The 25,550-nt window shown below is 34.9% G+C and overlaps 1 long non-coding RNA gene across 1 annotated transcript in view; it reads right to left on the reverse strand.

The window, feature by feature from the left end:
* The window catches only part of LOC129060109 (uncharacterized), a 119,336-nt gene that overhangs the window by 67,723 nt on the left and 26,063 nt on the right, over nt 1–25,550 (reverse strand). The window contains exon 2 of the long non-coding RNA XR_008526535.2: nt 9,597–9,679. This is a non-coding gene — a long non-coding RNA (uncharacterized LOC129060109). The remainder of the gene's footprint in view (nt 1–9,596; nt 9,680–25,550) is intronic.

A 25,550-nucleotide genomic window follows, 5' to 3' on the forward strand; every position in this document is an offset into this window, starting at 1 on the left:
GTCATATTTTAAAAAAATATAGAGCTGTTATTGACTTCTCCACTTGGCTCAAACTATAAGAAGATATTTTGATATACGTATATGGGGTTCTTATTTTTCTTTATACTTTAGGCTGTAATGTGGGACTGCTTCTGAAAGCATATATTTGATGAGGTAAAATTAAAAAGGGAAGGCAAGCAGGCTAAATACTTGAAGATGGTAATTTAAAAAATAAGGAACTGGGCACAGGGACCATTCCCTAAATTGCATTAGAGAATTGTATTGATGAGTTGAACACAGGGGGAAGGGGGAATTTAGAACTAGATGGAACCAATTTGACTTGATGTCTCCATTTTACAAGATAATTTTGTTTGCAGTAAATACTAACAAAGTAGCTAGAGATCTTACAGAAACCAAGAAGTGGTCTTTAAAGAGGCCATGCAGGAAAAGTTATTGAGTAAAAGTCATTCCCTAGAAAATAACACATTAATTAACATATCCAGGCATAGACACTTGACAGTTTGACATAGGTGGACTCGAAAAGAGGAGAAGACAAATGAATTAAATGACAAATTCTATACGGTTCCTGCAGTGATGCCTTTGCTCAGGCAGTAATACAGATTAGAATTTTAAAATGAAGAAAACGAACTGGACCAGCCTCCCTAAAATTATCAATAATAAATTTATGCTTCATTCAGACTCAATATCACTGAGGTTAGACAGTTCTCCGTCATAAAAGAAAATGTATCCATTAACTTGTTATCTTCAAGAACTGGGATTTTGCATTTTCAATGGTTTTGAGTCAGTTTTTGTAGATTCCTTTTAAACATTTACTGCTTATTTACAAGTATGTTTATCATTTACTTAACCTCAGTTGAAGCATATTCTGCTTACATGTTATTAGATGTCTTGTTATAAATAAATGGATAGTATTTTAAGATGAAAAATTTCATATATTAATGTTCACTGCTTAAAACTAGAAGGTGAAAGTTAAAATTATTTTATTAAAACATTTATTTTTATGTTTGTATAATTTCATTTTGTTTAAAATGGACTTCATTAACAGAGAGGGGATCTTGCACTGACATTTTAAATGTTGGGATCTTTGCTTGTGGCCTTGGTTTCTGAGTGAGAAAAGGAAAGCCAAGTGGTATATAAATAAAATTAAGATAAAATAATCAAAAATTTAACTAAAGTATTTCAGTCATTATTTTCAAATTTTTGGGGTTAAACCCAAACATAAATGGACATTCACTGTACAAAACAAAAATGTAATATTTTGTGGAATTTAAAATATATATGTAATTAAAATTCATGACTACTATAAACAAACCAAGATTGCAGGTACACCCTTCAGAGTAAGCACTAATAAAATATGTGACTAAAAAATTAATAAGAAATTAGTGGACGAATAGAACTTTTGATTAATTAAAGAAAAAAGAATGCAGAGAAAGAGGACCATAAACTCAGGTGGTCAAGTGGAAATAACTGATAAGACATAAACACAACCATATCAGATATTACAATAAATGTAAGTTAAACTAAATAAACCAAATAAGAAATAAAATACATTGAATAGGAAAGAAAGCCCAGCAATATGCAGCATAGAAGAAAAACATTTTAAATACAAGAACATATAAAATTAAAAGAGAACAGAAAATGTTTACTATGAAAAACATTAACAAAAAAAAGATCATGTAGCTATGCTAAGATCAGAAAAGTATGCTTTAAGGAAACGAGCTTTATAAAAGTTAAAGAAGGGCATTTCAGAATGATAAAGGGGTCATTGAAACAATAGAGTGACATACTCCTGGTCTGCATGTACTCAGTGACAAGGTTTCAAAATATATGACAGAAATAGAAGGAAGTAAAAGTGAAATAGACTTCCAAAGGCTGATAGAATAACGGGACAAAAACAATTTAGTAAGGTTTGAAAAGATTTGAATATCATCATTAATTTGACCTAGTTAACATATATAGAATAGTGCACTGAACAACAAGGAAATGAATGACTAAGTGCAATGGATACCAATATTAAGTACATGCTGGCCACAAATTAAGTCTTGTCAAAGAATTTACGAATTCGGAATATATTTTCTGATTACAGCAGAATTAAGACAAAATAACGAGAAGAAAGCTACAAAAATCTCCACCTGCTTAGAAATTAAGCAATAAATGTCTATTCAATACATAGACCAAAAAAGAAATCAAAACAGACATTAGAAAATATATTTAACTAAACGATAATAAAGGTATAGCATATAAAAATCTCATGAGACACAGCAAAAGAGGTGCTTAAATAAAATTCTATGATCTTATGTTGATCCAAGGGTACCAACTTTCTGTTATAAAAATAAGATCGGGGATCTAATGTACAGCATGGCGACAATAGTTGATAATATTGTATTATATACTTGGAATTAGCTAAGAGAGTTTATCTTAAGAGTTCTCATCAAAAAAACAAAAATTAAAAAGGGAAACTATGTGAGTTGAGGGATGAATATGTTAATTAACTTGATTGTGGTAATCACTTTACAATACATACCTGTATTGAATCTTCAAGTTGTACACTTTAAATATACAGTTTATTATTTATTTATTTATTTATTTATTTTTTGTGACAGAATCTTGCTGTTTCACCCAGGCCTGGTCAGGAGTTCGAGACCAACCTGGACAACATAGCTAAATATATACTTTAAATATGTGAATTTTATTTTTCAGTTATTCCTTAACAAGCTGAAATTTTTTATAATTTTAAATGTACATATTAAAAGGGATGAGAAAGATTCATCAGTGTTTGCTGCTTCACATTGCACAATTATGTTATGGAAGTGGCTTCTTTCCTTAAACCTCATGTACCCACCTCTCCTAGCTTCCAACTTTTTTCTGTGGCTTCCTCACCTCTCTCAGCTTCCACAGAAATTCTTGCTCTGGATTAAGCTTCAGCTTAAGGGAATGTTGTGGTGGGTTTGACTTTCTAACCAGACCACCAAAACTTTTTCCATATCAGCAATAAGGCTGTTTTGCTTTCTTATCATTCATATGTTCACTGGAGTAGTACTTTGAATTTCCTTCAAGAAAGTTTCCTTTGCATTCAGAAGTTGGCCAACTGTTTTTTTGCAAGAGGTTTAGTTTTTGGCCTATCTTGGCTTTCAACATGCCTTCCTCACTAACCATTTCTAGCTTTTGATTTAAAGTGAAAGACGGGTGACTCTTCCTTTCACTTAGAGGGCATTGTATTCATTTGCCTAAATTCAATACTGTTGTGTCTCAGGGAACAGGGAAGCCCAAGGAGAGGGAGAGAGACAGGGGAATGGCTGGTTGGTGGAGCAGTCAGAACGCACATAACATTTATTAAGTTCACCATCTTATATGGGCACAGTTCATGGTGCTCCAAAACAATTACCATAGTAACATCAAGGATCACTGAACACAGATCACCATAACAGAGGTAATGATAATTTAAAAAGCTTGAAATATTGAAGAAATTGCAAAAATGTGACACAAAGACACAAAGTGAGCATATGCTGTTGGAAAAATGGCACCAATAGACTTGCTCGAAGCAGGATTGTTGCAAACCTTTAATTTGTGAAAAATGCAGTATCTCTGAAGCACAATAAAGTGAAGCATGATAAAATAAGGTTTTTCTATATTTTTTATATATATATATATATATATATATATATATATATATGTATACATACAAAAAACTACCAAAAGAGGAGATGGCAAACTATGGCCCAAGAGCAAATCTTGCTCACAGCCTGTTTCTTGAAGCTAGGTATGGGTCTTATATTTTTAAATCTTTATGAATAAGAAAAGAAGGAGAAATAGAAGATTTGCTATACAACATAGTGCCTATAAATAACAGTGGTATTGTGCGCCTGAATATTTAAGACTGTAGACTTATGTTAAGTCTCCAAATAATGATGTAATCTTTTGTTGAATTTAAAATATATATACTTAAAATTCATAACTACAATAAACAAATCAAGAATGCAGGTATAGTCTTCAGAGTAAGCACTAATAGAATGTATGACATACACACATACGTATACACACAGACACACACATAAAGGGGCATAGGGAAACTTTTGGAGGTGATGCACGTGTTTATTACCTTGATTTTGATGATGGTATCACAGTTGTGTGCCTACGTCCAAATGCTTCCAGTTGTACACATTTAGCATGTGCATTTTTAATACAGTTATACCCCAATAAAGCTGATAAAGGTACATCAGGGAGTTTATTAATAAAATATTGAGTTATTTGCATTTTTAATGTTTGTGGTGTTCATCAACTTTTATAATTAGTAACTGAGGAAGATATTTTTACTCATTCTAAATAAATATTCACTTTTGTTCCTAATTTTGGGTTTCTGATTTTGCATTTTTAAAAAAGTTCCTCCCAATTGTAAAAGTTTCTGGGCCCACAAAATCTGGACCTGCTCCTAATTTTTTGCCACATATCTGAGTCTGGGTATTTTCTTCATGGCTTTTAGGGGGCTTTGGGGTTCTACTGCCATGCCCGTGATTCCTAGTATTTGGAAGGTAACTGGAGGTTGCAGACCAGGAGGAACAGAAAGCCACCTGAGCTCTAGCTGCGGAAGAAAAAGGTGATATGTAGGCCTGCTGTGGTGACAGATGGCTAGTTACTTTACCTGTCCCTTCGCTCTACACAACTGAAACTATGCATAGTTCCTTCTGCCTCAATCCAGTCCCTGTTACCTCTGTATTGTATCAGCAAATTGTAATTTGAAAAAATAACCATAATAAAAAGGGCTCAAATATGCCAAGATTTTGTTTTATTTTATTATTTTTTTTTTGAGACAGTGTCTCACTCTGTTGCTCAGGCTGGGGTGCAGTGGTGCATTCATGGGTCACTGCTGCCTGGTCCTCCAGGGCTCAAGCAAACCTTCCGCCTCAGCCTCCCAAGTAGCTGGAACTACAGGCCACAATGCCTGGCTAATTTTTACAATTATTTTTGTGGAGAGAGGGTCTCACATGTTTCTCAGGCTGATCTCAAACTCCTGGGCTCAAGCAATCCTCCTGCCTTGGCCTCCCAGGCATGAATCACTGCATTTGGCCTCCATGATGTTCAAATGAGATATTTGGGATTTACAACATGCTGAACAATCTCTAACATGATAATTAGAATAACCTTCAAATATGTAAATTCTATCCATGCCTTAGAGCACATTTTAAAATTCCCTGTCTTCTATTATATTAACTGCTCCCAAATATTCAAAATTATTAATTCAATTGATTGATTCTGAGAAGACAGTAGGGTGATGGCTTAGTTTTTCAATCTCTCTAAATCTCCACATAAAAATAGAGGGAACAGTGAAGAACCAAAAATCTGGGCATCTGTTAGGATTTAGTATATATTTTTTACTATTTACCTATGATATGCTCTATTTCATGTGAATATAGTTTGTTTTACTAACTACTATAATTCCTTATAACCAACACTAATATAATAGACTTTCTGTATTCTCCAGTAGATCTAAGTGAGTTTCCACTTCAAATTGAATCATCACTAAGTAAACCTATTTATATTCCTGAGGAAATTTATATTTGAAAACAACTGGGAAAGCATGCCCTGAAGTAGGTGGTAATGATAAAAGTTAATTTTGATGGAGTGGAGTTTTCAAATGAGTCAAATGTGGCCAGTTGCTCCTCATCTATAAAAAATACAAAAGTAAATTCAGCCCTAATTTGGTGAATCAATCACTTTTTCATTTCATTGACTCTTGAACCAAAGGATTATGTTCACTCTTGAATATAAAACCTCGTTCATTAAAAGACAGCCTTTGACGAAACCAATTCCATTTATACAAATGCAATTAATTTAAAGGAGCTGAGTGCTCCTTTGCACAATGCTTTGTAGCAGTAGTATGCTCATCAAATCCAATGTGGTTGTTTACGGTTATTATAGAAACATTATCTGCAATGAGCCAGAACTACTTCTAGGAAATGTAGTAGTTATATTTATCTCCAAAATGTTTTCTTTCTCAAAATTATTTTATCTGTAAATGATAAAACAGCAAGATTTATCACTTTTTACTTCTATAAGTTACGAATACTGAAATGTCCCACATAAACTTTGTTCAGTTATGAACACATTTATGAACCATAAGTTATGGTGTCTTCAAACCATTTGCATTTTTTGAGCAATAATTTTTACATGTTATTTCCTCATACAATTAATGACAGATGATGTTCAAATATGGTTGCACTCCTTCCCATGTGTACAATTATATTTTGATGAAACCTAATATTTACAGAGACATAAAGCACTGCAGTAATTTATGCATACTGCTTTTATTAATGACAGGTGGTTCCCAGATGGGACCATCAACTGCTGGTACAAGGCACAGTGTCCTGGCCATAATCCAACCCTATCTCCCCAACTCAGGAAAATTTACCAAAACACAATAATATTAGTATGAAATAACCATGTTCTACTTTGCAAAAATGTTATGAGTTACAATTTTACTTTAAATATTTGTGGAAATAGTCACATGCAGTACTTGGGATTAGTATGTCATGAACCAGAGATTAAGAATTACAGTTTGAGGTTATAATCAGATCTCTCTATTCAATTTCCTGCCATAGACTTTTCATTTAAAAACAAGTCAGGATTCAATCTATGTTTGCTATATAAAGGTATTAAGTATATGACAAAAATAAGTGTATATATATTAATATTGCAATTATATGTCTTTGGAGCTCAGAGAGATTAAATTATCAAGCCTGTGCTCAGCCAAGATGAGAAACAATTCTTTTTAATTCCAGTTACTTTAAATTTTACTAAAACCTATTGACTAAATCCAAAAGTAAAAAAAGTACTGAATTTTGCAAGAAATGAAATTTTATAAACATTTTTAGAAAACATAATGTCACACATACTAAAAAGTTGCAAAAATTATACAAAGAACTTTGGGAGGCCAAGACGGGCGGTTCACTTGAGCCCAGGAGTTCAAGATCAGCCTGGGCAACATGGTGGAACCCCATCTCTACTAAAAATACAATTAGCTGGGCATGGTGGCTCGTGCCTGTAATCCCAGCTACTCAGGAGGCTGAAGCAGGAGAATTGCTTGAGCATGGGAGGCAGAGGTTGCAGTGAGCCGAGATCATGCCACCACACTCCAGCCTGGGTGACACAGCAAGACTCCATCTCAAAAAAAAAAAAAAAAATTATACAAAGAATTCTCTGTCAACACTTTGCTAAAGGCCCCAAATGTTAACATTTCATATTTTCTTTACTCTCTCTCTCCATAGATAGAGATATAAATTATATATATAAAATATCTATATTGTATTTATATACATACATGTATATATATAAATTTGTTATATTAACATATACATATGTTATATATATAACAAATTTATATATACACATACATATGTGTATGTGTGTATATATACATATACATATGTGTGTGTGTATATACATATACATATACATATATATATATATATTCTGAGCCTTTTAGGAGTAAATTATAGAGATATATCCCTTTATTCCTAAATTATTCAGTTTGTATTTCCTGGAAAACAAATTCTCTTATATAAACACCTGACAGTGATTAAAACTAGGAAATTAACTTTGATGTAATGTTATTATCTCATGTACAGATTTTATTCAAATTTCACCAACTTCCCATTAATATTCTTTAAAGCAAGGGCAAAAAATGGTTTCTTCTGAAAAATCTAATATAAGGTTCTTTTTTTATTTAGTTATTGTGCACCTTTGGTCTTTTTTGACCTGGAAGTGTCTTTTATGACCTTCACATTTTGAAGAGCACAGATCACTTATTACAAAGAATATTGTTCATTTTGTTTTTATCTGATGTTTCCTCAGAGTTAGATTTCAGTTATGTGTTTTGCGCAGAGTAGCACAAAATTGATGTTGTGTACTTAGTGCCTGATATGAGAATGTACATAATAGTACACAATTGTTCCATCTTGATCCCTTGGTTAAGATGTTGTCTGCCAGGTTCCTCCATTGTAGAGTCACCATTTTCACTTTGTCACTAATAAGTATTTTATGAAGGAGATACTTTGAGGTTATATAAATATTATCTTTCTCATCAATTTGCATGCATTAGGTTTTAGCTTTCACGGATGTTTCTTGCCAGAAACAATTATTATGGTGTTTGCCAAATGTTGATCTTATATCTCATTTTTATTTTAAAATGTATTAGCTGTCATTGTCCTATAAATAATGCCTTCATTTATCCATTTATCATTTTTTATTTCAGTGGGTTATAATTCTTCACTGACATTTTTATCCTCAGAGTTATCCTATATTTGGCCAGTGGGATGCCTTTCAAACAGACTCCTATGTCCTTTTCACATGGTCCCATCATTCTTTGAGCACGTTCTTACTTTCTGACACAGAAAGCTTCTCCAGGTTCATCTTGTATTTTTTCATTCCATGCCCAAGAATTAGCCAGTTCTCCAGGGAGCCCTGGATCTTTTTAGAGAGGAAAGGTATTTATAAACAAAGAGCTAAGGGCTATATGAACCCTGTAGCAATCTACTTTGTAAAAACATTTGTCTTTGTAAAAACATTTATTTATACATACACACCAATATCTGTCTATACAATAATCTAATATCTATCATTTATCTTTATAACTATGAGCTCATCCCCATCCCTCCAATTCTAACAAAATACCATATGCCATTCTAGTGTCTTTCAGACTTGGAATTTGATTTTGGGTTATTTGAATGAGTTAGCCTGCCACTGTTTCATGCATGCTGATAGAAGATACAAGACTTCTGAGTCAGAGACAAAGGACATTTTACTCACAGCACAGCAAGCAACATGATTTGCATGGGATCCTCTTGATCTCAAGTCCCACGGGGATGATGTGCGGGCCGCAGATGGGAACTGGATACACAGTGGATTTTGCAGCATGGCTGAAGAACTTATTGGTTTGTAGCAAAATAAGCAAACCTGTTTTTTGTCTTGTAGGGAGTCATGACTTCATCTCAAAATTGCTTGCACATCCAACGCTGAGAAACGGTGTGGATGAAAAGTGGCAAGGGTGTTGCATTCCTGGCACACCCAGCAATGATGCACAGGGATGCCCAGAGCCCTTCGTGGATTGCTGATCCCAACACTTATCCTTCCCGTTTTGTGATACTCTTTTCTGATAATAGCAAACCTGACTTCTACTATGCTTAATTCATTTATGTATTTGCTCAATCCTACAATATGTACTAAGAAGTTTCAGAATTTCTAAACTATACCTCTGAAACACTAACTTATCAACTACTAACTTGTTTGCCATTTATTTTTTAGCCAGAAAGTATATAGTCAAAATACCAGATTCAACAAGTAATTGGGTTAGTTCCTTATTTCTCAGTTGAGTGTATTATGTTATTCATTTCTTTCTGTTTGTATTCTATGGTACCCCTCCCTTTTTATTTATTTTATTTGCTTTTGAAGTTTAAAAAAATAACGTGTTCTTTCCCTGAAAATTTCAAAAAGAAAAAGAAAAAGATAGCATGTTCTAACAGACACAGGGGCCTATTTGAGGGTGAATGGTGGGAGAAGGGAGAGGATTAGGAAAAATACTTATGAAGTACGATGTTGATTACCCGGGTGATGAAATAATCCATACACCAAAACTCTGTGACACATAATTTGCCTATATGACAAACCTGCACGTGTACTCCTGAACCTAAAATAAAAGTTAGAATTAATTAATTAATTAAATAGCATGTTCTAAAAATCAAATCCATACCGAACATATACTAGGAAAAATGTCACTCCATTGTTACCCTATCCCTATCCCTTCTCCCCATAATTTCTATCTCATTTCAAACTACCCTGGTGAAAGACAAGTTTCTCATTTTATTTCTTCTTCTCAAGTTCACCAGCTTTTCATTGTTGATGTTCTGAATCACATAATTTTTGGATAAGAAATTACTTTCTAGACAACCAATCATATTTTTACAAAAGATTATACTCTCTTTAGCTATTCATAACCAAGTGAAAATGAAAGAAATCAACCTCAAACAATTTTGTCCATCTTGAAAATAGGGAATCAAATCAAATTAGAACTGTTTTCTAATGCCTGCTGTGTTGGAAAGCTCTTGATAAGGATATACAAATCTTCCTAGTTTATTAGGAATAAATTTGGGAATTAAGCATCTATTCTACCTTTCTTGTACAAAATGCATTTGTGAATAATCAAACAGTTGATGAAAGAACCTTCTTTCTGAAATAATTCTAAACAAATTCAGAAAGAATTTAAAATACATGTAATATTTTTCCTAATAAAATCATAGGTCTAGGTAACATTCATCAGTTTTAAAATCCTTAGGTGAAGGCCAATAGGAAACCTTACAATGGATGGATCAGGTTGATCACACATGAATTCACAGATCAATCTTAATATCAAGTAAAAGGGATTGAAACAAGACATCATGTACCATCTGATACAGAGCAACAGAAAGCACTCACAACCACCTATGAAATGTTCTTGTCAAAAGGAATTTAGTTAAGCATCTAGATCTGACTTTCAGTTCATAGGACATTCATGGAGTAAATGAGCATGTTTAAAACAATACCATGATGCTGCTATTCAGATTGTGGGAAATTACAACAAACAAAGAGCAAGAAAAAATGAAGGAGAAAAACTGTAATATATCAACAGAGGCTTAAGAGGCATATTACACAAAGGCAATGTGTAGACTTTGTGTCATTATTTGAATAAGCCAACTGAAACAATGCATTTACAATAGAACCAGCAAAATTGGAACACTATTTAGATACAATTTTATGCTCTGGAATTGTTGTCTTTAGGTGTGATCATGACATTCTTGTCATATTTTTTTAAACTCCCTGCTCTTTAAAGATACACTGTTAGGTATTTATAGATAAAATGATATCATATCTAGGAATTCAATTAAACTATGCCAATGGGGGTGATTAGGCAGAAGTATGAATGAAACTATATTTTTATGTTTGAAGTTTTTCACAATAAAAACATGTTTTTAAAACCCATTTTTTAGGCTTTTTTCCTTAGGGACATTAAAAATTTTAAATAGAAATTTGGACATTTGTAAAACTAAGTTTTAAAGACTACAGCTATTAAATAAAATAGTTGCTTTGCTAAACTTTATCAAGCTAAAAAGGCTCTAATATTTATGAAGACCAGCTTCATTTTACTTGAGTCACCTCCTTATTTTTATGACTTGATGTATCATTTGTTTTCGGATCCTGCAGTCTGAGTATAGCAAGAAAGTGCGGGAAACATGGAGAGCCAGAACTAACTGATATGGGCTGATTTTGAAAATACTATTACTTGTTTGAAGTTGAGATTACCTCAGACCAATTTTCTCAAGCAGCTAGTGTCTATGTTTTCTAGAGTTAAATTTATTTCATATTACGAGTATTTTAACCTGGGCATGGTGGCTCACGCCTCTAATCCCAGCACTTTGGGAGGCAGAGGCAGGCAGATTGCTTGAGCTCAGGAGTTTGAGACCAGCCTGAGCAACATAGTGAAACCACATCTCCACAAAAAACACAAAAATTAGCTGGGCATGGTCGCCTGTGTACCTGTAGTTCAGCTACTTGGGAGGCTGTAGTGGGAGATCACTTGAGCCTGGGAGGCAGAGGTTGCAGTGGGCTGAGATCGTGCCACTGCACTCCAGCCTGAGTGACAGAGAGAGACCCTGGCTTAAAAAAGCCAAAACAAAAACCAAAGTATTCTAAAAATCAAGAGGTAAAATGTTGATTCATATTAAATTTTAAATAACATTTTATTAAAAGGTCAAATAGTAGTAATCTGGCAAATTATGTGTGCGTGTGTGTGTGTGTGTGAATATATATATAGAGAGAGACATAATTTACTCTATTATTGTGTTTTATTTTATCATCAATTGACAAATGATTGTATGTATTTATGGGGTACAGTGTGATGTTTTGATACACGTATACAGTTTGTAATGATTAAATCAGGGTGGTTAGCATATTTGTCTACTGTATTAGTCTGTTTTCACACTGCTATAAAGATACTACCTGAGACTGGGTAATTTATAAAGGAAAAAGATTTAATTGTCTCACAGTTCCACATGGCTACGGAGGCCTCAGGAAACTTACAATCATGGCGGAAGGCGAAGGGGAAGCAAGCACCTTCTTCACAGGCAGCAGGAGAGAGAAAAAGCAAGCGAACGAGGAAGTGTCACACTTTTTTTTTTTTGAGACGGAGTTTCACTCTTGTTGCCCAGGCTGGAGTGCAACGGCGCCATCTCGGCTCACTGCAACCTCTGCCTCCTGGGTTCAAGTGATTCTCCTGCCTCAGCCTCCCAAGTAGCTGGATTACAGGCACCTGCTACCACACCCGGCTAATTTTTTGTATTTTTAGTAGAGATGGGGTTTCACCATGTTGGCCAGGCTGATCTCGAACTCCTGATCTCAGGTGATCCAGACGCCTCAGCCTCCCAAAATGCTGGGATTACAGGCATGAACCACCACGCCCAGCCAGTGCCACACTTTTAAAACCATTAGCTCTCGTGAGAACTCCCTCACTATCATGAGAACAGCATGGAGGAATCTGCCTCCATGATCCAATCACCTCCCTCCCTCTACAGGTGGAGATTACAGGTTCCTTCCTTGACATGCGGGGATTACAATTCGAGATGAGATTTGGGTGAGGACAAGGAAATATATTAATATATATTAATATAAAGAATATAAAATTATTCAAAGAATAATTTGAAATAAAAGAACTTGGTTATAAAAATGAACAGATCTATAAAAGAGACACTGTAATAGATAAAAGTTCTTCATCTCATCTACATTTTACACTTGCTCAGTACGATCTCCTCATACCCCTTCCATATGGTACCTCTCCTAATGTAACCATAGTACTAAAATATAGAGGACTCTAGAATTGTGAATCCTCACAGTAGCAATTCACACCCCTTGGCTTGACAAGGCTATTCTTTTTAGTCCTCCCCAGGGGGTATTCTCTAAACATAAAGACTCATTCCTGTAAGGAATGCCTCTTCCCACAGGTCTCTGCTTTGTACTCTAATACTGGGGGACTTCAGTCTACTTAAGGGAGAATGTCAACTCCTAATTGAGTGGAAGATATTTCTAGAAGTCTCATAGAAAATGAGTTCTTAGTAAACAGATACCACTGCCAAACATGCATCTCCAGAGATCTCTGAAGTAGAGATTTTGATAGAGGCCTTAAAAATTCATTCTTTGGGGAGGTAAGTGATACTTTTGATACCCAATAGATTCTTTTTATAGTTTGGTTTCAACTATGAAAAGTTATTTCAGGGTCACAGCAGACTTAATTGAAGATAATAAGGGATGTTTATAATTAGATGAAAGGCCCCTGACTTCATTGGGTGCAACCTTTGTTAAACAGCAGTTTCCTGTGTACAAATAGCTTGGAAATTGGAAATTATTCAGGAAATTGCTCAAAAATGACAGAATGGCTTAACATTTTAATGTCAAGTAGTTCAAACAGTTGTACTGGAGACATACAAAACTCTGAGGTCAATTCTGAATTACACAATTGAGTTATATACCTCAGCATCTAGAATCTATTCTACTAGAGGGGGTTGAAAGTTTAATCATAAAGATTAGGAAGAAAGATTAAAGAATAATTTGAAATAAAAGAACTTGGCTATAAAAATGAACAGATCTATAAAAGAGACACTGTAATAGATAAAAGTTCTTCAAATCCTATATTTCAGAGGCAAAAATGGCCTGTAACTGTCAAGTGAAGACAGGATTATCAAAAATTCTGGAAAGATTTGAGTCAACATTACTGAATTAGGCATGGTAAATCTCAAGTGAGCTCTGGACCATGGACACACAGAATTTTTCCAACTTTAAATGGCAGACACAAACATGACTTTGATCACTCAATTATAAAGCAAATATTTTTTCTAATTTTAGACAGGTAACATCTATTTGTTTTAATATAAGTATACTTATTTCAAGGGAAATAACTCATATGTGAATTCTGACATACATTTACAAACATAAAGAATATAAAAGACAAGCACAGAAAACCAGAAATCCTAGTTCAAGAACTAAGATGCTCCTGTGCTATAAACTATAAAATTAATGTTTCAGAAAGCTAATTCATACCCTCTTTCCATAAAGAATTAAGCTACTTTTCAGCTCCTATATAAAATAGTGGATGTTCAGTTTTAGAATTACACCTGGTATTAGGAGATAAATAGTAAGAAATATAAATCTGGCTTTGGCTCAGGGTTTATTCCCAATGTCTTTTACATCTTCATCTTGTGTCTTTTATATCTTCAGCTTATGGGAGGAGAGTATAAAATTCCCAGAAAAAATTACAAAGGCTGGTTAATTACTCCAAAACATATTGGACTATAGTAGCTTTAACAGCATGGATAATCTTGTAAATATTCCTAACATCATTCTCTGTATGACCTAATCAAAGAACTGCTGACATTTTGAGACAAATAATACTGAGACTAGCTTCCAAATTTGCTTGTTCTCATATTTTCAGAATTCCAGTGGATATGTTTTTGTGTCTGGGGGTATTACTGAAATGCTTTCATTATCTGTAACCCAACTGTCTTTTAGGTGGGGTGGGTTCTGCCAAATGAAAATCATTGATGAATTTGATTATGCAAATTTTAGGTGTAGAAATGAGAGAGATGTAAATAGCTACCAAAGGAGAACTGACAAGTCTGAGCAGAAGAAGCGCAGATATCAAAAGGCAAAGGAGGAGGAAGACTTGGTGAGATAGTAAAAGTCCACACACTCAAATGAGAATCTTTTTCTAAACCTTCAACAAGGATTATTAATCTCACAAAAGTATATATTGACTTTTTACAGGAAAGACAAAAGGTAGTGACTAAGTTGTCTGAGTCTGATCTGACATGAACAAAACAAACCAAGGTATGAGGGATCTTCAAAAAGTTCATGGAAAAATGAAATTAAACAAAAAATAAGAAATATCAACTTTATTTTTCAATCTAAGCTCCATCACATTCAAGACACTTTTGTAAGCAATGACATCGACATTTCGTCCATCCCTAAAAAACTGAGGATCCTGGGAATTTAACCAAGTCATTGCAGCCTTTTTTACACTATTAACTGAAGAAAAATGGATGCCCTTTAAAGATTTTTTAAATTAGGGAGGAAAAAAAAGTTGCAGCCAAATCAGGACTATAAGGTGGATGCCTATTTAACATCAAAACTCTCAAAATTGCCCTTGTTTGATGAGAGCACTCAGCAGGAGCATTGTTGTTGTAGAGGACTCTCTCATGAAGTTTCCCAGGCATTTTTTTTAAAGCTTTGACTTTCTCAAAATACTCTCATAATGAGCAAGACATTATTGTTCTTTGGCCCTCCAGAATATTCACAAGCAAAATGCCTTGAGTATCCCAAAACACCGTTGCCATGACCTTTGCTCTTGACCAGTCCACTTTTGCTTTGATTGGGCCCTTTCCGCCTCTCAGTAGCCATTGCTTTGATTGTGCTTTGTATTTAGGATCATACTGGTAAGGCCATGTTTCATCTCCTGTTACAATTGGAAGAAATGCTTCAGGATCTTGATCCGCTTGTTTCAAAATTCCAGTGAAAGCTCTGCTCTTGTCTGCAGCTGATCTGGGCACAATGGTTTTGATACTCACTGACTGAAAAGTTTGCTCACTTTTAATTTTTCAGCCAGAATTGTGTACGCTGAACCAATTGAGATGTCTAGGGTGTTGGCTATTGTTTCTATTGTTAACAATTGGTCCTCTTCAATTAGGGTACAAATTTTTTTTCCTTGCAAATTGTTGTGGGTGGTCTGCTGCTGCAGGCTTCATCTTCAACATCGTCTATTCCCTTCTTAAAACAAGTGATCTAATTGTAAACTGCTGATTCCTTTGGGGCTTTGTCCCCATAAACTTTTCAAAAAGCATCAGTGATTTCACTATTCTTCCACCCAAGCTTTACCATCAATAGATGCTTGTTCTTAATTTTAGCAGAACTCATGTTGCTCTGATAGAGACTCTTTGCAAACTAATGTCTTATCCTTCTTAGTATCTCAAACTATATCCTGTTCAGATATGTTATAACAAGTTAGTATGAGTTTATTTTGGTGCAAAAAAGTTTTGAAGTCCATGCACAGTTTTTTTCTTAATAAACATTTTCCGTGAATCTTTGAAGACTCACATATATGAGTTAAGGAGCCTGGCACAGAAGAGTGGGAGAACACCAAGATATTAGCAGATATGATAGAAGGGCGTTGAACTTCCAAGGGAGATCTGAAGATATCTAAGTCTCAGAGAGTAAGGAGGGCTCCAGCTGCCTTCTGAGTTACAGAACATTTGGAGATATGTATGTAACTTTACGCTTTAAAAAAACTAAAATCACTTCTAGTTTATTTGTAGGACATATGGAAGAAAAGCAGAGCTGAAAATTTGTAACTAATTTTTTCACCTTGTTCTGATAACTTCTGGAATCACTATGAGGAGGCAAAGTTCTCACTATTTTTCTTCCTTAGAACTATAGACTTAAAGGAATATTTTACCTGTAATGATAATATATGCCTAACAAGTGCGATCTTTTCTCTGAAAATAAAATTGGTGTAGATCACATAGAACCTGAAAATATAAAGAAAGGAAATAGATATCTATGGAAATGTCAACTCTTATTTTATTTTATTTTAGTTTAGTTTGGTTTTGATTTTGCTTCAAAGAATTGCCTAAAGGAACATGTTTACATGTAATACCAAAGTCAGTTTAAGAGGGCAGAATAAACTAAATGTTTAGCAAACAAAAGAACTTCTGAGGGTAGAAAAATAAAAAGAATAATATTATAAGAATGCTTTTCTTCTATATACAGGAAATATTTTTCTTGTCCAGTTTTTAAAAAGCAGAGGGAAGAATACATCAGGAGAGCAAATCAGCTCTAAGAGTACTTAGCCCTTCCTGCAGAAATCTTCACCCTCTCAGCTCTTAACGGCTCTGAAGACCAACCCTTCCATTCTTGCCTCAGGAACCTAAGGGTTTTGGGGTTTAGCAGATTTTTTTATGTCAGTCTTGAAAGGGAGGAATCTGATTTTCAAAGTTATCACATATTATTTTAAATATCCAATTATAACAAACAATGTATGAGACATGTGCTGGGTGAGGAGTCAGAGCCGCAGCAATGTGAAGTGATCAGCTTACAGGTAGTAAGAAGAATTTACCGACAATAGTATAGGTTTGAAATCCTTTTATTAGATACGATTGAAGTCTATTATTATATAGAAAGAATGCTGCAGAAGAGTGCAGTGGGAAGCCTCAGCAAGAGAGGACTGACTGAGCACGCCATGGTGGATTTTCCTTTATGGGTTTTTATGGACCTTAAAGCAGGAGCTTAAGGATAATTTGAACCATATTGGCCATGTAGGTCATGATAAATGATACATTTATAGACAGTTCGGTGCCTAATATTAGCAACGGTTGCAGAATGAATTTCAATATGAATGCATTCCAGAGATATATAGACATTCTAGTTATTTATAAATTTTAGGAAAGAAGCCTAGTAGCAGATGCCGGCTTTGGATAATAGGGAAGTCTAATTACTTCTAAGTTCCTCAGATAAGGAGTTTTGCCTTTGGACGGTCTGCTTGATGGCCACCAAGTGATCTTGGCTCTCCTCAGTATGTAAAGAAACTAGAAACTATGGTTCATACATAGGAAAAAAACGTGGCCATTAGAAACTGTCTCTAAGGAAGTCCAGACAATGATTTCCTAGGTGAAGTCTTTGAATCAGCTATTGCAAATATGTTCAAAGATGTAAAGTAAACCATATCTTAATAACTAAAGGAAAGCATGAGAGTGATATCTCACCAAATAGAGAACACCAGTACAGAGTCAGAAACTATAAAAAAGGACCAAATAAAAATTTTGAAGTTAAAAAGTAAAATAACTCAAATGAAAATTTCACCAGGTAGTCTCAACAGCCTATTTGAACTGGCAGAATAAGTCACTGGTAAATTCAAATATAGGTCAGTTCAAATTATCTAGTCTTAGAAACAGAAATAAAAACTAAAGAAAGGGAAATGAATATAGCCTCAGAGATCTGTGGGACATCATCAAGTGTATCAATATACAAATAATGGAAGTCCCAGAGGGAGAGGAAAGAAAGAACAAATAACATATTTGAAGAAATAATGGCCAAAAGCTTCCCAAGATTTATGAAAAGATTCATTTATATGTGTAAAAAGCTTCATAAATTCCACATAGGATAAACTCACAGAGATCTATACATCATAATCTAAATGAGACTGTGAAAGCTGTGAAAGAGAAGCAATCCATCAGGTACAAGGGATCCATAAGATCAGCAGCTGATTTCCCAGCCGAAAACATAGAGGCCAGAAGGCAGTGAGATTACATATTCAAAGTGCAGGAAGGGAGAAAGGTAGGCTGTCATTATCTTATATTTCTCTGAGTCCCAGAACTGCCATCATCTTGGTGAGGATTCTTTGCCTCATCCTTGATTCTTCAGTTCAGAAATCATTTTGATCTTTTACCCCCCCATCCATTTGCCTTAACTCTGATAGGGTAAAACTGGAAAAAATAAGGCAATGACTTCAAACAATTGGAATTAATGAGAGGCTCAAGTAATATGCACACATGCCAGAATAGTAGAACTAACTAAAAACAGAGAAAGTAAAAAGATGAGTGATGATGTTGCTGAAATATGAAAGGAGACAAGATTCTGAGTCAGATGAATTTTTACATTTTGATTCTTCATTTCTGTTTTTCTACCAAGGAGAAGTCCTATTACTCTCTCTTGAATTTTAAGAGATTAATAAAGATTCTAATGGATCCTGAAGTTCAGGATCAGCAGAAAGTTTAGAAGGGGATTTTCTAGGTGGGAAGAAAGTATGCAGAACAGAAAGAGATGGAACAGTCAAAAGACAAGTGTTGGTGAAGATGTGGAGAAACTGGAACCCTTGCACACTGTTGGTGGGAATGCAAAATAGTGCAGTTGCTATAAAAAACACAGTATGGATATTCCTCAAAAAATTAAAAATAGAATGATTATATAATCCAGCAATCCCATTTCTGCATATTTATCTAAAAGATTGAAATTTAGATCTTTAAGAGATGTTAGCACTCATGTTTATTGCGGGTCTATTCACAATAGCCAAGATATGGAAACAACCTATTATGCCCATCAACAGATGACTGGATAAAAAAATTGTGGGATAATATACACAATGGAATACTACTCAACCTTAAAAAAAAAGGAAATTCTTCAATACGCACAACACAGATGAATCCTGAAAACGTGACGCTAAGTTAAATAAGCCAGTCACAGACAAATGCTGCTTGATTCCACTTGTATGAGGTATCTAAAATAGTGAAATTCATAGTATCAGAGTGCAATGATGGTTACTGGGAGCTGGGGATGGGGGAGAGGAAACGGTGAGTTAAAATTTCAGTCAAGCCAAATAAATAAACTCTAGAGCTCTGCTGAAGAACACTGTACCTGTATTCAACAATTATGTATTATGCACTTAAAATTTTAAGAAGGTGTAGTTTCTTACCACACTAAAAAAAAAAAAAAGAGAGAGAGAGATGAGACAATGAAGAGGAACTTTGCCTGCTTTAGTATTAAGCTAAAAGTCAATTCTACTCCAAAGACTCTTTAATCTATGTCACTAGGATGCATATCTCTGTACTAAATCCTTTTAGGGGAATTAAAGCAAATAGTGGCTCTTTCAGATGGCTGTTATCAAATATCTTTTATTATAAAGATAGAAATTTGAGTACCTAATTTGGGAACTTAAAATTTTCGTAAAACTTTTCAATAATTTTTTACTAAATACATAGTTATGATTCTGTCCTCACCAAAAGTAAGAATGCCCCTCAGGGCACTCAACACAAGTATAAAAGATATCTATAAGTAAATAACTACCAAAAGATTACATTATAATTTTTTTTTGAGATGGATTCCCATTCTGTTGCCCAGGCTGGAATGCAACGGTGCGACCTTGGCTCACTACAGCCTTGACCTCCCGACTCAAGAGAGCCTCCTGCCTCAGCCTCCAAGTTGCTGGGACTATAGATGCATGCCACCACACCTGGGCTAATTTTTTATTTTTTGATAGAAAAAGGGTCTCACTACGTTGTCCAGGCTGGTCTTAAGCTCCTGACTTCAAGCAGTCCTCCTGCCTCAGCCTCTGTAAATGCTGGGATTACACAAATGAGCCACTGCGCCCTACTACAGTATAATTTTAATAAAGGATTAAACCTCATATAAACTTTATCATTTGGAGGATATTTACCTAAAATCAGTGCTTAAATATACTAAGAAAATGTAGCCTGAATACCATGATGGGGCAAAGAGAGTAAGTGATTGATTTTTCTTGAATTAGGACAATTCAAGTTTTTAAAAAATGTTACTCAGCATCTGAGGCATTCAAAAAGATGCATAAATAACAATAAAATATATACCTATGATTCCCTCAACTTAAAAAATAAAGTCTTTTATTAACACTCCTGCTATGAAGCCTGCTATGCACCTATTCCTGCTATGAATCATTCTGTCACCAAAGGCAACCACTGTCCTGAATTCATTGTTTTTCATTCCTATATCTATAATATTTAAGTTGTTTTCATGTTTTTAAGTGGTATATAAATATTTTATACCATACATATTTTTGGCAACTATTATTTTACTCTATGTTGGAGATATCCATGCATACAGGAGCATGTAGCTCTAGTTCACATGTTCCCTGCTACATAGTTCAGTTGTATGTATGTGTTCATTTATTCAGTCACCAATTATTCATTGAGTATCTATAATGTATTGTTTAGGTGCTAGGGATATATCACCCAGCTTTTCTAAATTTTACATTCTTGTTACAGTCTATATGCCGGTGTCCCCACAAAATCCTAATCCCCAAGATGATAGTGTTCGACAGTATGACTTTTGAGTTTCCTACTTAGGGTATTTCATGTATCAGCAGGTTGGTGAGGAGGAGTCATTTTATAGGTGTAGAGGGTCTTACTTAGTACTCTGAAATCAAAAGAATTAGTGGATAGTTTATTTATTTGTTCACTTCTTTATTCACAGCTGTAATCCCAAGCCATCTCTAAGTATGTTCATTCTGGAATCCAGACATTCTGAGAACCAAATGGAAGAAAAGGAGCCAAGGTGACTAAGAAGGATCAGCAAGAAAGGAATGAGGAAAAGCAGGAGTGCCCAGAACCTCAAAAGCTGAGAGAGAGTGAACTTCAAAGAACAGAAGTGCATCTGGGTAGATATCCTAAAGACTTGAAATCAGTACTTGGAAGAGGCATCTGCACTGCCATGTTCATTGCAGCATTATTCACAATAACCCAGATGTTGAATCAACCTAAGTGTCTATCCATAGATGAATGAATGAAGGAAATATGGTCTGTATACATAATGAAATACTATTCAGCCATAAAAAAGAGTGAAATCCTGTCAGTTGCATCATGGAACTGAAGGACATAATGGAATACTATTTAGCCTGAAAACAGAATTCATACTCCAAGCCCCACAATATGCAATATACCTTTGTAACAAGCCTGTACATGTACCCCTGATTCTAAAATAAAACCTGAATAAAAGGAAGAAAATCCTGTCATTTTTGACATGACTGAATGGCTGAACCTGGAGGACATTTTGATAAGTGAAATAAGCAAATCACAGAAAAACAAAAGCCATGTTTTCACTTATATGTGGAATTTGAAACAAACTCATAGTAGCAGCAAGTAGAATGGTGGTTGCAGAGGCTGGGAGTGGAAGGCTTGGGGAGGTGATCCAAGGCTAGAAAGCTGTGGTTAGACAGGAGGAATAGATGATGGGTATTTAAGGGGATGGATATGTTAATTAGCTTGATTCAATCATCCCATGCTATATACATATATCTTAACATCACTGTGTGACATATAATTATACATGGTTAAAATGTGTCAAAAATAAAATATAATAAGTCTGAAGCAAACCAAAAAAATTAAAAAGATGATATGGTCTATTTTATAGCTGTGCCATACTATCTTTAGCTAGTTCTCTATTGCCCCAATTTTACTATTTTAAATCAATGTGTGTATGAACAACAACAAAAGACAAAAGTGGAGAGTGGGGTCAATGGTGCTCAGAATCAAATAAAATGATGACAGTGTTCACTGAATTGAGCAACGTGGAAGTCATTCTTGACCTTAGAAAAAGCTTATACAGACATTTTTGGCAGAAGGCAATTGGCAATGGATTAAGGTGAGTATGGGATATATTACAGAGGGCACTTTTACTGTGGGCTACTGTTCCCAGTGATTTAACTAACAGAAGAGGTTTATAATGGTAGGCAGATGTCACGCCAAGTGTCAGCCCAAGCTGAGGTCTGAGGGGAGTGGGTGGGTGAGTGGTGGGTAGCTGGAAAAACACTTGAGAAATCCTAGGCAACCATGACATGGCTTTATTCTCTTTCTGGGTGCAAGCCGTATGTACAGCATCAGCAGGGTAGTTATACCTTCTACAGACAACAGTGGCTCCAAGCCAAGCATGAGCTCATGTGAGTGTTCACCTAATGTGCCTCACATGGCATGGTTACATAATGTGCAGGGTTGTGCACCTGTGCTCCAAACCCTCGAAGTCATGCTGCATGGGAAGGCCACCTCGGCCTACTCTTGACTAAAGCACAGCCATTTCCCTTACAGCAGAGTGCTTCCTGCTACCCAAACACAGACCCAGGCCAGGTTTGGTGATCTTCTCATATTTGCAATACAGAAAAAAAAAAAAGCCATTTGTATCTTGGTTTTATATATTTAAAAGGTTTTCAACACAAAACTTGCTTTTACTTGAATTTCGAATTTCTTCATTGTAAATATTTTAGGCAGTGAAGAGTTATTTTCTATACCTTTTTGTTATAAAGGATTTTGTAACTGAACAAATTTTTCAACATGTAGCTTGATTAAAACATGGTAATTTTTCCCCTTTGTCTCATTCTCAAATATTAATTGATTTTAAAATGTTCCTAAAGAAAGAGCAGACTATTGTTTTAAGTGTATGCTATGTCATTGAGAATCAAGCAACAGGAGCACAACACAATGTGAGAATACATAACATTTTATAAGATGAATTCCAAAGCAGCATAAAATAAAATTATCAGCGAGTAATGAAATAGAGAGAAATATGGATCTGTAGTTGGTGTTCAGAGACTCAGAAATCTAATCATCACAATTGAAGTGAAAGAAATACATCTTAATGAGTCCTTCAGCATCCCCTCAAGATTTCAGTATATAAATATTTAAAAGCAGGTGACTTAAGCAACTCTACAACAGTTTTGTTCCAGTCCAAAGTATTGAAAGAATCTAACTTGTTCTTTTTCTGCCTAAAGTATTGAGAGATTATAGCATAAGCCTATGATACAATCTAATTTCCTGTACAACATTTGTAATAGTTCATTAGACTGTGGAGGAACTAAAATTTCCTCTAGAATATAAACATGTAGGGCCTGTAATTTCAGCACTTTGGGAGGCCAAGGCAGGCAGATCACTTGAGGTCAGGAGTTCAAGATAAGCCTGGCCAACATGGTGAAACCTTGTCTCTACAAAAAATACAAAAATTAGCCAGGTGTGGTGGCACCTGACTATGATCCCAGCTACTTGGGAGGCTGAGGCAGGAGAATTGCTTGAGCCCATGAGTCAGAAGTTGCAGTGAGCCGAGATTGTGCCACCGTACCCCAACCTGGGTGACAGAGCAAAACTCTGTCTCAAAAAAAAAAAAAAGATATATATATATATACACACACACACACTTAAAGAACATAAATGGTTTCCTTAATATTTCTAGCATGTGCAAATTTTAGAAAGTCACATAGTAAACATATTATCATGAAACTTTATAGCTTTATTTTCTATGTAGAACACCTCTCTTAAAGACTGTGTGATTTTTAAAAAATATTTCTATAGTCAGAACATCTTATTTTATTCATAATACGTGACTAAGTTATTAGTCAAATATGTTTTGAAAATCATCCTAATTTCTTTTACTGCAGCTGTTAGATATCTTGGTGGAAACACATGGTTATGTTTTAACAGGCAGCTCCCACTGACATACTAACAATGAGGTTTAGTGAGCAGTGTGATGTGGGAAGAAGGTGCTGCTTTGATTCTAATTAGGAAAGAAGTCAGGTGAGAGGATGAGAAACACCAGCTGATAAAACAAAGAACTTGAGCAGGATCAGGAACTTCGCCAAGGAATTAGCCTTTGCAAAGAGAGATGTCTACTTCTCTGAGAAGAAGAAAGGGAAGATGGGTTCACATCCACTCCTTTTGAGAAGGAAGGAAGACAGTTGAGGCAATTTACAGTAAATAATCTCAAACTTCATAAAATTTCAATAGGTCACTGGCAAAGAACAGAGGGATAGTGGTGGAGTAGAGGGGTGTGAACAAAAGGAAGTTTAGAAAAGCTACTGTAGGTGGTGCAACAGACATGCTACTGTAAAAAAAAAAAAAAAAAAAAAAAAAAAAAAAAAAAATCCAGCAATAGTAAAGGTACAGCTGAGCTTGCAAAGAATGGCTTGAATCATTCACTCTACTGTTGTGACTTGAACTATCAGCACTTATAAATACATCCAAAGCCTAAACAGAGACTCTAATGCTAGATTAGAGACTAATTTGATGCTTACAATGGAATGGACAAAGACATGAGCTTTCAATGGTGTTCAACACGTGTGAACAGCCACTGCAGGGACTTGGTGCACATGTGTTTCATGGGTGAAGAACGAATGAATAAATGAATGTACATTTCCTTCCCTCTCAGTGTTCATTATCCAGGTGTCTACTATAGCCTGTCATTTGACTTTTTGTTGAGAATAGCTATGTAGAAAGATGTGCCAACGTTTTGCAAAATTTGTGACCGCCTAAGGAGAAATAGTCACTATTTCTTAATGAGAGAATTCTGGAAACAGGTATGGTGATTGTAATTTTCGAAAATTACTGAAAGATTTATTGTGTTTAGAACTTCTCTCTTTCTGGACTCAGTTTTCTTATCTAAGTACGAGAGGTAAGAATATTGATCGTTGGTACTATCGCCCAGCGCTAAACCATTTTACATACAAGATTTCATTTAATTTTTATAATAGTCCTAAAACATAGGCACTATATTCACCTCCATTGTTTAGATGAGAAAACTGAGGAATAAAGTAGCTCAATTTCACATCAAGAAAATGAAGGAGCTGGGTTTTGAACCTAGAATGCAAAGAGAGATGGGCCTGTAGGCCTACAAACTGTACTAAATATATTTATAATTATATACTTTAATTAATTTGGAATTTTAAATTTTAAGATTATTGGAGGACAAAACTATAGATGGTCATCAGGAAAAACTTATAAGAAAGTTTTCAATATCTGCCAAATTCAGAAAAGAGTAACTTTTCAAGAGGATAAACGAAAAAAAAAACTTAAAATTTTTTTTTTTCTTTTTTGAGATAGAGTCTCATTCTGTTGCCCAGGCTAGAGTACAGTGGCATGATCTCAGCTCACTGCAACCTCTCCCTCCTGGGCTTAAGTGATTCTCCGGCCTCAGCCTCC

This window comes from Pongo abelii, chromosome 5 (assembly GCF_028885655.2).
Source record: "Pongo abelii isolate AG06213 chromosome 5, NHGRI_mPonAbe1-v2.0_pri, whole genome shotgun sequence".
Classification (NCBI taxonomy): Eukaryota; Metazoa; Chordata; class Mammalia; order Primates; family Hominidae; genus Pongo; species Pongo abelii.